The following is a 16,795-nucleotide window of genomic DNA, read 5'->3' on the forward strand; positions in this document are numbered from 1 at the left end:
TATCCATTTTGGCAACTTCAAATCATTTTTGTATCACTTCTAAATCCTCTGGCGTTTTCTCATTTTTCCAATATTTGGCGTAACACATTCTGGCGGCTGTTATGCAATATATCAACAAAGTCTTTTCTTCTGCTTTACCAATTTCAGGTATAAAATTTAACAGAAATATCTCCGGTTTCAAGGGAATTGATTTCCCCAAAAAATTTTCTAACATCTTTCTTATCATCTCCCAATATCTACTAGCCTTACTGCACTTCCACCACATGTGGAAGTACGTACCAACACTCTGACCACATTTCCAACAGACATTTGTCGAGTTCTTATAGTACTTTGCTAGTCTCGAAGGATATAAGTACCATCTATGTGCCACTTTGTAAAATTTTTTTTTAAATGACGTTGCTTTAGTGATTTTTATATTTGTCTCCCAGACTTTTAACCATTTACGCTGTTCTATGTCATACCCTAGATCTTTATTCCATCGTTTTAAGCTAGCCCATACCACTTCTTCTTTTATCTTCCCTTCCAGCAGAATTTTATATAATTTCTTTATCGGTTGTGTCTCTGACGTGAACCATACCTTATCTATATTTGTTGCTTTGTCATAAAAACCTACTTTTTGATCATCTTTAAACCTTAGTTTTAATTGTATATTTTGTAGCCATGTCAGCTCTATTTTCTCTATTTTCATTGTGTCTACTGTTTTTAAGTTATTTTTATTATCCAAGAGATTATCGTAAGAACAGCTATTTCCATGGAGGTATAAGGTTGGGATTTCTAGCGCCTCTATAGGGGACACCCATCTGGGTATCTTCTTATAGTGTTGTAATCTAACTTCCCTCCAAATTTTTATCAGGGATCCTCTCACATAGTGACGTTCGAAATACTTCTTCTCTTTATCATAAAGAGCTCACCGTTTCTTAGCCTCCGGCTCGCACATTGTTGTCTTCGCTCAGGAAAGATGGCTCCAGAGCAAAGTAATTTCTGCAGTAGCCAGATCATTCACTTGCAACGTTAAGGCCAGAAGCTCACAAAGTAGAATTTTTGCTCACAGGACTCCACAGCTTCGAGGGAGCATTAGTTGCAGGTCCAATATCAGCAGCCCCCCCCCTCCCCAAGCAGGCAAAACTGATTGATCATGCAATCCTAAATAGAATCATAGAATGTTAGAGTTGGAAGGGACCTTGCAGGTCATCTAGTCCAACCCCCTGTACTCTGCAGGAGCATAGCTGAAAGATAGCCCTACATACCTACAACATACCCAAAAGATGGTCATCCAGCCTCCGCTAGCAAAGGAGCACCCACCACCTCCTGAGGCAGACTGTCCCACTGCTCAGCCACTCTTACAGTTAGGAGGTTTCTCCTGATATTTAGCCGGTAATAACTCCCTTGTAATTTCCACCCATTAGACCTAGTCTTACAATCCGGAGCAAGAGAGAATAAATCTGCTCCATCTTCTACATGACAGCCCTTCAAATACTGGAAGACTGCAATCATGTCCCCTCTAAGCCTTCTCTTTCCCAGGCTAAACAACTCTTTCAGTCTTTCTTCTTAAGACTTGGATTCCAACCCTCTCACCATCCCGGTTGCCCTCTTCTGGACACACTCGAGCTTGTCAACATCCTTCCTAAAACGTGGTACCCAAAACTGGACACAGGACTCCAGGTGAGGCCTGACCATAGCAGAATAGAAGGGAACTACCACCTCCCGTGATCTGGACACAATGCTTCTGTTAATGCATCCTAAGAATATAGAATTAAATTCTTCCAAGGCCATTGAAGTCAATGGGTTAAGAAGGGGGCCTCTTTGTTTAGGATTGCACTGTCAACAGTGTGCACCAAAAATGAATTGAATGGACGCCTTCTCCCTTCTCCCCGTGACCCTCGACACTTTGAAACTGCACAGTTGCAACGGTGCCGTGGACATCTGGCATCATTCCATAGGATGTGACTGTAAAATAAAGTTGCCAACCTTCAGACAGGACCTGGAATCTCCCAGGATGACAACTAATCTCCAGAGACTACAGAGATCTGTTCCCCTGGAGGGAATTGCCGCTTGGAAGAGAGAAACTGAAAACTAAATTCCTGACTGCTGAGCTCCCTTCTCCTCCCAAATTCCACCCTCCTCAGTCTCCATCCCCAAATCTCCAGGAATTTCTCAACCCGGATTTGGCAACCTTACTGCCACGGGCAATAAGTTGTAAATCTTGGGGATCTCCGAGCCCCACCTAGAGACTGGAAATTCTAACTCAGGGGTGTCGAACTCATTTGTGATGAGGGCTGGATCTGACATAAATGTTGGGCCGGGCCATGTGTGTCATAAAACGTAATGCCAGGTAGCGGAAATATAAACTTTGTAAAGGACACAAACATCAAGATATATTTTTACTTAAAATCATGCTTAAAACATTAGCACTCTTTCAATATTTTGTTAATTTAACAGTATCTGATAACTGACACCTCTTGCTCTGAATTATTGCATCAAAACGTCTCTGCTGTTACAGTCTTGAGTACGCTGTTCAGTGTCAGAACCCACAGCCAACAATGAAGTACACACATTCAGGAACGGTTATACTTTTATTGTAGAGCTATAGATGCAGTAACATAGGCACTGTTAAGAATGGCGGCGGCCCCATGGGCGTAATAGGATATAGGGTATTCGTAAGCACCCCCCCCACACACAGTACTGGCCAATTAGGCGGCCTCCCGCGCGGGGGCTAAGGCTTAGAGACTGTTAGGTAGCTGAAGCTGAGAACTAACACTCTCCCATGGCACCTAATGAAATCCCAGACACTACAACACCCTCCTGCACATCCGTATAGATAAGCGTTTCGGCGCACAGCAGAAAAAGCACAGAAAGAATTCAATAGCAATTAACCTGAAAGGAAAGCAATAGCAATTAACCAGACACAGACCAACTTCCCCAACTTTCATGGCACTGTATCTGTAAGCTGCAAACCTACGATGACGCAGCAGCAGCAGAACTGGAAGAAGAGGCAGAAGACAGCCAGTTCCACTGCGGGCCTGAGAGAAACCCTCTGGGGGCCTGATCCGACCCCCCGGCCGCATGTTTGACACCCCTGCTCTAGCTGTTCACCAGGGGACGTTATTTATTTCCTTCCTATGAAAACCTTCCACTTCCCATTTTCATACATTAAACCTCTGTTAAAGGGACAAGGCATTTTCCTTCAGGCCTGTTGGCACCTCTAAGGTGTGGTGGACCCACCGGCTCCATCCTGGTTCTGGCCTTGGGGATGGAAGGAAAATACATCATTGGGAAAAGGAGCTGCAGCCAGGCCTACTTAAGACCACACTACAGGGAGAGGCTTCAAAATAGAGAGATGTTCCCTTATATGGGCAGCTGATCCCGTCATTATGCCAGCTTGAATTTTATCCCGATCTTTTTAATCCATCGTAGCACGACCAGACACCCCCCTGGTGAATCGCCTTAACGCGCGCTGCCTCTGTTGTGGATTGCCTAGATGGCGTCCAATGAAGGAGGCATGGTGGTGGGTTTTTTTTAAAAAAACTTTTTGCGCATGCACATAGGCGTCACAGCGCATCCTTGTTGAAGGAGGCGCGCGGTGGTTTTTTAAAAAAACCTTTTTGCGCATGCGCATAGACGTGACAGCACGTCCTTGTTGATCCGCGCATGTGTAGAGATTTTTTCAAATGGCGCCCGCTCGGGATGGTCTGACATCAGACCACACCAACGGGAGGATTGCGTGCTGGTGGAACGATCAGACAGGGGAAAGACCACAATTGCCCCGGAGGTAACCGAAAACCCCAGATTTGAAGTGCTATCTTTTAAGTACGGCTCCGAAGCGCGGCAAAACAGGATGCCCACGGAAGAGGAACATTTCCCAGATGTTTGTGTCTGGACATTACCGTTAGATCCGTGAGGCGATCGTGACTCGCACGGATCTAAAGAGCCGTCTGATCGGACTCTTAGTCACTCCTATACATGAAATTATGTTTCTCTCCCCCCCCCCCAGCTCTTAGTCACTGCTGCCACGGCTAATGGACCTGCAAGTATTAACAAAAGCTGGGACCAGCTGGAGCCAAGACAGCTCTAGGGTATCCCAGGAGCTGCTTTAGTCATGTTTTAGATTAAAGTGGTGTTCTAATCCTTATTCCTCCTCATCAGCACTAAGAACATTAAGACTGAAGACGCTCTCTTGGATGCAGCTGGGGAAAAAAGAACAACAACAAGGGGAGGGGAGTTAAGCAAGAGATAAACACTGCCAGTAGCTGCTGGTGAACATAAGAGAAGCCATGTTGGATCAGGCCAATGGGCATCCAGTCCAACAAACGATGTCAGACAGTGCCCAAAACCCAGGGGCCATCAGGAGGTCCACCAGTGGGGCCGGAACTCCAGAAGCCTTCCCACTGTTCCCCCCACCCTCCAAGCACCAAGAATATAGAGCACCACTGCCCCAGACATAGTATGTTCCCTCTATACCTTGTGACTAATAGCCACTCATGGATCTCTGCTCTTAAGAACCTAAGAGAAGCCATGTTGGATCAGGCCAATGGCCCATCCAGTCCAACACTCTGTGTCACACAGTGGCCAAAACCCAGGTGCCATCAGGAGGTCCACCAGCGGGGCCAGAACTCCAGAAGCCCTCCCACTGTTGCCCTCCAGGTACCAAGAATACAGAGCATCACTGCTCCAGACTGAGAGTTCCTATCTATTCCTTGTGGCTATATAGTCACTGATGGACCTCTGCTCCATACATTTATCCAATCCCCTCTTGAAGCTGTCTGTGCTTGTAGCCGCCGCCACTTCCTGCAGCAGTGAATTCCACATGTTAATGACTCTTTGAGGGAAGAAACAGAGAGGCAGTGTGGTGCAGTGGTTATGGCCCAGGATCTGGCCATCCCATGTTGCCTGTTCTTCCACAGAAACGTTCTACATGGTCTCGGGCTAGTCAGCCTATCTGATTTGTGGTTGTGAGGCTAAACTGGTGGACCTCCTGATGGCCCCTGGTATTTTTAGCCACTGTCTGACAGAGTGTTGGACTGGATGGGCCATTGGCCTGATCCCACATGGGCTTCTTTTACGTTCTTAAATGGAGAACAATATTGTAAGACACTTTGGGTCCTCATGGGAGAGAAGCGGACTATAAGTCTCTGTAAATAAATAAATAAATAAATAAATAAATAACTGTCCTTAGCAAAGAGCTAGGAGGGAAGAATATGACCTGGTTTCTCAGCTCTTCTTAGTAGCTGAGATGTTAAATATACTTTTAGTTCCAGGGGATACAGAAGACGTAGTCTGTGGCACTGTTTTAGGGCTGCCATCTCTGGGCCGAGATAGAAATTCACTGCCACAGGAAGTGGTGGCAGCTACAAGCATGGACGGCTTCAAAAGGGAATCAGATAAGCCTATGGAGCAGAGGTCCATCAGTGGCTATTAGCCACAAGGTATAGATAGGGGCTCTGGGGCAGGTGATGCTCTGTCTTCTTGGTGCTTGGGGTGGGGCAACAGTGGGAGGGCTTCTAGTGTCCTGGCCCCACCGGTGGGCCTCCTGATGGCTCCTGGTATTTTTGGCCACTGTGTGACAGAGTGTTGGACAGGATGGGCCATTGGCCTGATCCAACACTGGCTTCTCTGATGTTCTTATAGATGGAACTCTCAGTCTGGGGCAGGTGATGCTCTGTCTTCTTGGTGCTTGGGGTGGGGCAACAGTGGGAGGGCTTCTAGTATCCTGGCCCCACCGGTGGGCCTCCTGATGGCTCCTGGTATTTCTGGCCACTGTGTGACACAGAGTGTTGGACTGGATGGGCCATTGGCCTGATCCAACATTGGCTTCTCTGATGTTCTTATAGATGGAACTCTCAGTCTGGGGCAGGTGATGCTCTGTCTTCTTGGTGCTTGGGGTGGGGCAACAGTGGGAGGGCTTCTAGTGTCCTGGCCCCACCGGTGGGCCTCCTGATGGCTCCTGGTATTTTTGGCCACTGTGTGACAGAGTGTTGGACTGGATGGGCCATTGGCCTGATCCAACACTGGCTTCTCTGATGTTCTTATAGATGGAACTCTCAGTCTGGGGCAGGTGATGCTCTGTCTTCTTGGTGCTTGGGGTGGGGCAACAGTGGGAGGGCTTCTAGTGTCCTGGCCCCACCGGTGGGCCTCCTGATGGCTCCTGGTATTTTTGGCCACTGTGTGACAGAGTGTTGGACAGGATGGGCCATTGGCCTGATCCAACACTGGCTTCTCTGATGTTCTTATAGATGGAACTCTCAGTCTGGGGCAGGTGATGCTCTGTCTTCTTGGTGCTTGGGGTGGGGCAACAGTGGGAGGGCTTCTAGTGTCCTGGCCCCACTGGTGGACCTCCTGATGGCACCTGGTATTTCTGGCCACTGTGTGACACAGAGTGTTGGACTGGATGGGCCTTTGGCCTGATCCAACACTGGCGTCTCTGATGTTCTTATTCTGAGGGTGAAGCCTGGGGAGGGTGGGGCTTTGGGGAGGGGTGGGACCTCAGTGGGGCATAATATCATAGATCCCGTCCTCCAAAGCAGCCATTTCCTCTAGGCGAACGGATCATGGTCGTCTGGGTATCATCTATCAAAGTGGGAGATCTCCAGGTGCCACCTGGAAGTTGACAACCCTATGCAGTTTATTGTACTTTTTCCTTGCAGAGAACCTAGGGTTGCTGACGTCCAGGTGGTGGCTGGAGATATCCTGGGATTAGTTGCTCCAGATGACTCCAGAAATACGTCTTCACCCCAGAGACCCAATGAAAGGCGAAGACCCTCTCCAGCGTTTAACATCGTATATGCTCACAGCAGCCTCACTCACCTTTGCAACTGTCTGGAAGTCAGACAAACCACCAACGGTGGAGGACTAGAGAAACAAAATATGGGAATTCTTCATCATGGACAAAATATTTTTATTTATTTGTTTGTTTGTGTTTGGATTTATATCCCGCCCTACGCCGAAGGCTCAGGGCGGCTTACAGGGGCACTGTGTGCCAAGATTATAACAATAAAACACATAATATAAAACAATCAATTACAATAAAATACAGTAACAAGTTTACAATACAAGTAAACAAAAGAAGTAAAATCACCAATGTAGTAGACACCTCTCGAACATCATCGTGCACAACACACTCCAAATTTGTAGACACCTGGTTCCCATACTTACAATTCATGGCAGAAAACAATCCCCTGCCACAAAATCCGAACTTTGCATCGTCGCTTCACTTTTAAGAGCCAGTTTGGTGTAGTGGTTAAGTGCGTGGACTCTAATCTGGGAGAACCGGGTTTGATTCCCCACTCCTCCACTTTCGCCTGCTGATGTGATCTTGGGTCAGTCACAGGCTCTGGCACAGCTGTCCTTGAAAAAGAGCAGTTTGTGTCAGAGTTCTCTCAGCCCCACCCACCTCACAGGGTGTCTGTTGTGGGGAGGGGAAGGGAAAGGAGTTTGTAATCCTTCTTCTTCTTCTTCTTCTTCTTCTTCTTCTTCTTCTTCTTCTTCTTCTTCTTCTTCTTCTTCTTCTTCTTCTTCTTCTTCTCTAGGTTGTACTCCTGAATCTTTGATAACACAGCACACTAAATGATGCCGGATATTCAGGTTCATGCTCATGCTCATGTCCATACCAGTATATAGTACACTCAGGCAACGCGCTAGTGATACATTCTTGTTATATTATTATCCCCTCTGTTCTGAAGCTTATGTTATCCATCCGTCTTGTTACTCTGAGACAATTCTGCATTGCATGTCGCTTAGATGCTGAAATTCTTTTGTTTGCACTCAAACTTAAATAATTTTTTTTAAAATTATGTTTCTTTCCCTCCCCCCCCCACGCCTGTGCAGGCCTATGTTCGGCATGTACTCTGTCAGCTGCATTGGTTGACGGTTGAGTACTGGATTCACTTCAAGGTGTTGGTAATTGGTAATTACCTTCAAAGGACTAACATACACGGGACCGCCTCTTCCCATATATGCCTTGGGGAGTGTTACGCTCTGAGAGTCAACATCTCCTGGTGATCCCTGGCCCAAAGGACATCTGCCTCGCCTCAACCAGGGCCAGGGCTTTTTCCGACCTGGCCCCCACCTGGTGGAACATGCTCCCTATTGAGATCAGGGGCCTGTGGGATCTTACTCAATTCTGCAGGGCCTACAAGACGGAGCTGTTCCGGCAGGCCTTTGGGTAAGGCAGTGGGCATCCACATATGCCCCCCCCCAGGTTGCAATCTCCCACCTATTGATAACCGGCCACAGGGGTCATTTTGTAGAAAAAGATGTGCAGGAGCTCATTAGCATAGCTTATCTGCATATGCCACACCCCCTGGCATCACCGGAAGTGTGTCAGAAGGCAACACCCAAAGCTCAGGCTCCACTGGACTGTTTTGGATTGCTAGCTGTGGGGGGGGGGAACGCACAGATCTGCCCTCACAGAGGAGGGAGAGCTTGTACCTGAATAAACCTTGGCCTTAAAGGTGCCACTGGACTGTTTTGGATTGCTATGGGGGGGGGGCTCTGCAACTTACCTGGCTGCTTCTTGCTCTGACTGAGGGCTGCTGGGAGCAGGGGGTGGGGCTTGTTGCATGTGCACGCCCCCTGGGCTCTTTACTGCCGGAGCTCTGCTCCTGGGCGCTCCAGCAGGAAATGACCCCTGACTGGCCATACTCAGTTACATCAACGGGCCAGATTCTCCCTACGGCAAGCGCGACTACTGATTTTATATGTTTTAATGTGTTTTAAATTTTATTGTCTTTATTAAAATGTTATAACCCGCCCTGAGCCTGTTTACAGGATGGGCAGGATATAAATGCGAAAAATAAAATAAAATAAAATAAATTATGACTGATCTCCAGGCGACAGGTCTCAGTTTGCCTAGAGCCCATGGCCACTTTGGAAGGTGAACTCAATGGCATTTTACCCCACTAAGGTCCTGTCCCTCCCCAAATGAAGCCCTCCTCAAGCTCCACGCCTCAAACCTCCAGGTATTTCACGACCCGGAGATGGCAACCCTAAGAGAGTCCCTCAGAGGAGGTGTGGAATGTCAGAAGGGCCCACTTCAAACTTTAAATATATATATTTTATTTCCAAATTTTCCAACAAACAAATCACAAACAAAACAATGCAGCCACTGAGGGGACACAGAAACCCGTTCAACGCTCTGATTGTCACAATCAGCTGTGATTTTAAATTTTGTGTCATTTTCTATGTTTTTAAAATTTTATGTGAGCCGCCCTTAGCCGCTTCGGCGGGGACGGCGGGATAGAAGATGAAGGAATAAATAAATACAAGGTGAATCAGAAACAGAGACGGAGGAGGAGGAGGAGAAGAGATTGGATTTATACCCTGCACTTCACTACCCAAGGGAGTCTCTGAGCGGCTTCCAAACTCCTTTCCCTTCCCCTCCAAACAACAGACAGCCTGTGAGGAAGGTGGGGCTGAGAGAAACGGCTCTTTTTTCAAGGACAGCTCTTATCAGAACTACGGCTTGCCCAAGGTCATCCAGCCAGGTGCAAGTGGAGGAGTGGGGAATCAAACCTGGTTCTCCCAGATTAGAGTCTGCACTCCTAACCAAGATGCCAAACTGACTCTAGGGAGGCAAGCTGGAGGCAACAGGAAGAGGAGATTGGCGGTCGAAAGTGACATCAAGTGACAGCTGATTTATGGTGGCTAGTGGGTTTTTCAAGGCAAGAGACGAACAGAGGCAGTTTGCCACTGCCTGCCTCTGCATAGCAACCCTGGACTTCCTTGGTGGTCTCCCATCCATATCCTAGCCAGGACCGACCCATCCAGGTCAAGGCAAGAGAAGGCTTGCCATGGCCGGCCTCTGCGTAGCAACCCTAGACTTCCTTGGTGGTCTCCCATCCAAGTACTAACCAGGGCAGGCCCTTCTTAGCTTCCAAAATCTGACGTAATCAGGGTAGACTGGACCATCCAGGTCAGAGCAAAATGCTAGAAGTCCAGCATTCTGTTTGGTGAGGTCAACACGACAAAGTCGCTCGCTTGGCTCCTGCGTCCCAGCAACTGACCAAGGGAAATGGGGTTCAATGTGGCCAAGTGCAAGGTGATGCACATTGGAGCCAAAAATCCTAAATATAAATACACATTGATGGGGTCTGAACTGGCAGAGACTGATCAAGAGAGAGATCTTGGAGTTGTAGTGGATAACTCACTGAAAATGTCGAGACAGTGTGTGACTGCAATAAAGAAGGCCAATGCTATGCTGGGGATTATTAGGAAGGGTATTGAAAACAGATCAGCCAATATCATAATGCCCCTATATAAATCTATGGTGAGACCTCATTTGGAATACTGTGTGCAGTTCTGGTCACCACACCTTAAAAAAGATATTATAGCTTTGGAAAAAGTGCAGAAAAGGGCAACTAGAATGATAAAAGGGTTGGAACACTTTCCCTATGAGGAAAGGTTAAAGCGCTTAGGGCTCTTTAGCTTGGAGAAAAGACGACTGAGGGGTGACATGATCGAGGTTTATAAGATTATGCATGGGAAAGAACAGGTAGAGAAAGAGGTACTTTTCTCCCTTTCTCACAATACAAGAACTCGTGGGCACTCCATGAAACTGCAGAGCGGTCGGGTTAGAACGGATAAAAGGAAGTACTTCTTCACCCAAAGAGTGATTAACACATGGAATTCACTGCCACAGGAAGTGGTGGCGGCTACAAGCATGGACGGCTTCAAAAGGGAATTAGATGAGCATATGGAGCAGAGGTCCGTCAGTGGATATTAGCCACAAGGTATAGATAGGGGCTCTGGGGCAAGTGATGCTCTGTCTTCCTGGTGCTTGGGGGGGGGGTCAACAGTGGGAGGGCTTCTAGTGTCCTGGCCCCACTGCTGGACCTCCTGATGGCACTGGTATTTCTGGCCACTGTGTGACACAGAGTGTTGGACTGGATGGGCCTTTGGCCTGATCCAACATTGGCGTCTCTTATGTTCTTATGTTCTAACTGATGATGTGGAACATACCCATCTTCCAGTTGGGGTTCCACAGCCCCACTAAGATGTTCTGTCCACAAGGCCTTTGGATCGGGCTCCCTTTTCAAGCACTTGACATGGCGGAAGGTTGGAGACCCGACCTCAGAGCTTGAATCTTTGTTGCAATGTTGTGGTGGATCATCAGTGTCTCAACAAATGCATTTGTAACTTTATATCCGGAGGGCCCAGGACGGAGGCAGGCAAGAAATCTGAATAAATAAAATCATAAATGCCATGGTTAATGTTAGCTGAAGCCTTAAGGCTCTATAATCATAATGCTGGACTCAACAATATAATACCATCCCCGCTGAGACAATTGAATTATTTTTAACGATGCAGAGTTTGATCGCCTCAGTAGTTTTAAAATGGCATCACAGTTGTGATTTTTTTAAGCTGTTTTTTTTTAAAAAAAACCCTATGCAGAGGAAGTTATCGAGGGATTAGATAAAGCATCATGCTGTCAAACAAACAGAAAAGAAAGGCGAGGGGAAACGGCAAGGTTGTTTAGAAAGGCTTCCGTCTATGTTTTTGCTTGGGTGACGGCCCTGAACTGAAAAGAGAAAACACAGGAAACTAGACTAATGCCAAGCAATTATAGTTACACGGTACTTGGAACCTCAAAATTGTGTTGGGATGAGTAGGTAGAGATGGCAAAAATATATAATACTGACTATGTGGTAAAAATGAAACCAAGAATGTAGATGTAAAACAGATGTAAAGCCATAAGGAAGGCCGCGTGGCGAAGAATAGATGCTTTCGAATTATGGTGCTGGAGATGACTCTTGAGATTCCCTTGGACTGCAAGAAGATCAAATCAGTCAATCCTAAAGGAAATCAACCCTGACTGTTCCCTGGAAGGCCAGATAATGAAACCGAAGCTCAAATACTCTGGCCACCAAATGAGAAGGGAGCACTCACTGGAGAAGACCCTAATGCTGGGAAAGACTGAAGGTCAAAAAGGACGGGGACGGCAAAGGATGAGATGGTTAGACAGTGTCATAGATGCAACGAACATGAAATTGAGCAAACTTCAGAGGACGGCGGAAGACAGGAAGGCCTGGCATGATCTGGTCCATGGGGTCGCAAAGAGTCGGACTCAACTGTTTGACTCAACAACAACCACAAAATCGATTAGTTATGTTCAGGTGGTCAGCCCTGTTGGTCTAAAGCAGTAGAACAAATTTAGAGACCGTTGGCACCTTTAAGACCAACAAAGGTTTATTCATGTGCTTTTGAAATCTAAAACGTTGAATATAAATGTACTCTAATAGAAGTAAGCACCATTGTGTCTTATAGACAGTGTTTTAAAAACTATCATGAAGGGGGTGTTGGGGAGAAATGCCTTTTATTTCATACACTCTGTGATATATAATTATTTTTGATATACATAATTGTGTTATGCAACCCCTCTTTCGTTTCTGTAAACCCTTGAGAGCCAGTCTGATGTAATGGTTAGGAGCGTAGACTCTAATCTGGGAGAAACGGGTTGGATTCCCCACTCCTCCACATGCAGTTGCTGGCGTGACCTTGGGTCAGTTACAAGTTCTCTCAGAGCTGTTCTCTCAAGAGCAGTCCTTAAAAGAGCTCTCTCAGCCCCACCTACCTCACAGGGTGTCTGTTGTGGGGAGCGGAAGGGAAGGATATTGTAAGCTGCTCTGAGACTCTGAGTGAAGGGTGGAACATCAATCTCTTCTTCTTTTCTTCTACCTTTATTTTCCAAAAAATAAAAATATGTATATTAAAAAAGAGAGAGTGTTAGGAGAAACCAAGAGATTCTTGGTTCACAAAAGGCATCCAAAGTTTTTTGCTAACCATATTGCCTTGTTACCCCAACCTGGATAGCCCAGGCTAATCGGATCTTGTCAGATCCTGGAAGCTAAGCAGGGTTGGCCCTGACTAGTACTTGGATGGGGGAGCTCCAAGGAATACCAGGGCTGTGACATAGAGGCAGGTAATAGCAAGCCACCTCTGAATGTCTCTTGCCTTGCCAGTTTGGTGTTGTGGTTAAGTGTGTGGACTCTAATCTGGGAGAACCGGGTTTGATTCCCCACTCCTCCACTTGCACCTGCTGATGTGACCTTGGGTCAGTCACAAGCTCTGGCACAGCTGTTCCTGAAAGAGGAGTTTGTGTCAGAGTTCTCTCAGCCCCACCTACCTCACAGGGTGTCTGTTGTGGGGAGGGGAAGGGAAAGGAGTTTGTAAGCCACTGTGAGACTCCTTTGGGTAGTGAAGGGCGGGGTATAAATCCAATCTCTTCTTCTTCTTCTTTTACCTCACAGGGTGTCTGTTGTGGGGAGGGGAAGGGAGAGGAGTTTGTGAGCCGCTCTGAGACTCCAAGTGAAGGGCGGGGTACAAATCCAATCTCTTATCTTCTTCTTCTTCTGAAAACCCTACGGGGTCACTGGAAGTCGGCTATGACTTGACGGCACATCCCACCACCACCACTGCTTTTTTTTTGCTGGATTTTCAACATTGCACATTTTATAATTGGTCTTTCTCAAGGGTGGGGATGTTTGTCTCAGTTAATGAGCATCACTCTGTCCTTTGGGATAAATAAAGGATGCAAGATGCATGAAAGCCAGTTTCAGGTTACAGTCATTTTTCTTTTTACTGCATCAGATCCTCGCTCCGTTGAGTTCAATATTGTCTGCTCTGGCAGCAGCTCTCCAGGGTCTCAGGCAGAGGTCTTTCACTTCACCTCTTACCTGGTTCTTTCAACTGGAGCTGCCAGGGATTGAACCTGGGATGTTCTGCTTGTCAAGCAGAGCCTCTGCCACTCAGCCATGTCCCCTTCCCCCTTATACTGGAGTAACCTAAATTCTACACTTGCAAAGAGTGATGCAGTAGACTTCCTCCCACTATTGTAGACTTGCAGAAGACTTCCTCCCTCTGAAAGCCGCTTTGGTGTAGTGGTTAGGAGTGCGGACTCTAATCTGGGAGAACCGGGTTTGATACCCCCACTTCTCCACATGCAGCTGCTGGTGTGACCTAGGGCAAGCCATAATTCTGTCAGAGCTGTTCTCTCAAGGACAGGTCTGTCAAGAGCTCTCTCAGCCCCACCTATCTCACAGGGTGTCTGTTGTGGGGAGGGGAAGGGAAAGAAGTCTGCAAGGCACTCTGAGACTCCTAAGTGAAGGGCGGGGTATAAATCCAATCTCTTCTTTCTCTATTGTCACAAGAGAAGAAGAAGAAGAGATTGGATTTATACCCAACCCTTCACTTGGGACTCTCAGAGTGCCTTGCAGACTCCTTTCCCTCCCCCTCCGCACAACAGACAGCCTGTGAAGTAGGTGGGGCTGAGAGAGTTCTTTCCAGAACTGTCCTTGAGAGAACAGCTCTGATAGAACTACGGCTTGCCCAAGGTCACACCAGCAGCTGCAAGTGGAAGAGTGGGGAATCAAACCTGGTTCTCCCAGATCAGAGTCCGCACACTTAACCACTACACCAAACTGGCTCTCAAGAGATCCCCATAAGGTCCCTTATAGGTCACGTTGTGCTTGCAGAGAAATAAGAAGTCTTCTGTCTGCTCAGCTGAGAGCTCTGTCAAAGCAGTGCTTATGGGTGTGCAGGAGAAAAAAAAAAGCCCCCCCCCCCCCCCCCAGATTCAGGTATAATAAACCAATTTTTTCAGGATTCTCGAATATACTCAAATACCAATATTCTATTGGTATCCGAAAATTTTCGGTATTCCCTAAATTTTTTGGCTCCATTATATCCTATGGGGCCATTGTAGTCAATGGCAAAAATCTTCTAATAAGTATCCAGGGAGATGGGGGGAAGGGGGCTTGATGTAGAGGCACCAAATTTGTACTGTAGCTGCTGGAGCCTCTCCCTAAAAGACCACCCAAGTTTGAAAAAGATTGGACCAGGGGGTCCAATTCTAGGGGCATCCAAAGAGGGTGTCCTATGAGGATGGGAAAGGGGCAGGCAGCAGTATCTCCCTGAGAAAGCATTCAGTATTCGGCAGCTGACTCAGCTCAGGGGATCTGAATTGGGATGCCAAATACCAAGAAAAAAGCCAAAAAAGGGGTTTTTTTTGGGGGGGGGGTCCAGTTCGGCTTTACCAAATGCACACCCTTACCAGTGCTTAAAAGTAATGATTTGCAGGTTCAAAATCAGGGAGTCAGTATCTTTGGGCAGCTGCCACCACCCCAGAAGGACCCATGGCGGATTGGATCCCCCCCCCCATTTCTAGCTGTTTGCTGTCTCACCATAGCAGCTGATTGCTTGGTGACTCATGGGTGCTAATGGAGGTGAGGATGGCTCATCAGGAAATGTGCTACAGACCGGGCTTTGCTTAAGGGTGGGCGCTGTGGTGATGTGGTTCAAATTTCAGCTCAGCCATGAACTCACTGAATAATTCTAGGAAAGCCAATCACTCACAGCCCCAGCCTGTATTATGAAGATAAAAATGCCAGTTCACCTGAGCAGAGAACAGAGTTGCCAATTCCTGTGTGGGAAATTCCTGGAGATTTGGGGGTGGAGCCTGGGGAGGGAACTTAGCAGCTTGGGAGGACAGGGACCTTGGGGAGGTACAATGCCACAGAGTCCACCCTCCAAAGCAGCCATTTTATCCAGGGGAACTGATCTCTGTAGTCCAGCAGTTGTAATTCTGGGAGTATCTCCAGGCCCCGCCTGGAGGCTGAGTAAACGTGGGGGGGAAAAACGTGTTCAAACAAAACACACAATTCTGATATGCTACTATGCCTTCATATATTCATTTAAATCATAACATAAATTAAGAACGCTGAATGTTTCCTTCGAATCTTTGCTTCCGCTTTCAGAATCGGAGGCAATGCAAACAAGAAGGGACAGACTATTTGAAGCAGAGCTGTTTGAACTGTATAACGTGCCTAATAAGACATGTTCTCCCCTAAGTCATGGGATATTGCCCATTGTGGTTCATCCTGCTACCTATCTTTACCAACTTCAGACCCCAGCATTACGCAGAACCTTTTCACTTGCTGGGTTCAAGGCTCTCCCTTCAGCAATTTTAACTGGGAGGTTTAATAGTGTCCCTTTCGTTAACAGACTATGCCCCTGTGCAAGTGGGTCTATTGAAATAGTGTCTCACGTGTTATTGGAATGTTGTTATTAGGTCAACATTCGGCACAACATTTTATCACCATTACTTGGTGGCAGGGCTATTTTGGGGCAGGAACGCACAGGAACAGAGTTCCGGTGTAACAGGCCGGATTAACCCCCCGGCCAGAGTAACCCCAGGTTAATCTGGCCGGCTGTAACAGGCCAGATTCACCCCCCCCCCGGCCAGAGTAACCCCGGGGTTACTCTGGCCTAGGCTAGAATAACCCCCCCAGGCCAGATTAACCCCCCAGGCCTGCTTTCTGGGGCTGCTGTATTTTCCTACTAAGAGAGATACTTCCCCAATAACAATCGAACACTCAAACAATCTCTTAGTAAGCTTGTCAATGACCAAGGCAACAACTGGGACCAATTTATCCCTGGTGTTCTGTTTGCGTATCACAAATCTGTGCATGCCTCAACCAAGTGTACTCCATTTGAGGTCATGTATGGACGGAAGGCAAAGCTTCCTATGGACCTCAAGCCCTCAGAGGCTGACATTGTGGGCTCCATGCCCCTTTCAGATGAAGCTAACCCTGATGTACTGGATACACTGACAACCATTAATAAAAAGCTCCGTTCAACCGTCAGCACCAACATCCACTCTGCCCAGGAATACCAGGAACGTGGCTTTGATCGTCAACACAACAGCAAGAAAGAAATCAGTGTTGGCTCCATAGTTTACATCAAGAATCAGCGCTGTGTTCGTCACATGGGTTCAAAGATGGAACCACGCTGGATTGGACCCTAC

This window comes from Gekko japonicus, unplaced genomic scaffold (assembly GCF_001447785.1).
Source record: "Gekko japonicus isolate JY-2015 unplaced genomic scaffold, Gekko_japonicus_V1.1 scaffold350, whole genome shotgun sequence".
In the NCBI taxonomy this organism is placed as follows: domain Eukaryota; kingdom Metazoa; phylum Chordata; class Lepidosauria; order Squamata; family Gekkonidae; genus Gekko; species Gekko japonicus.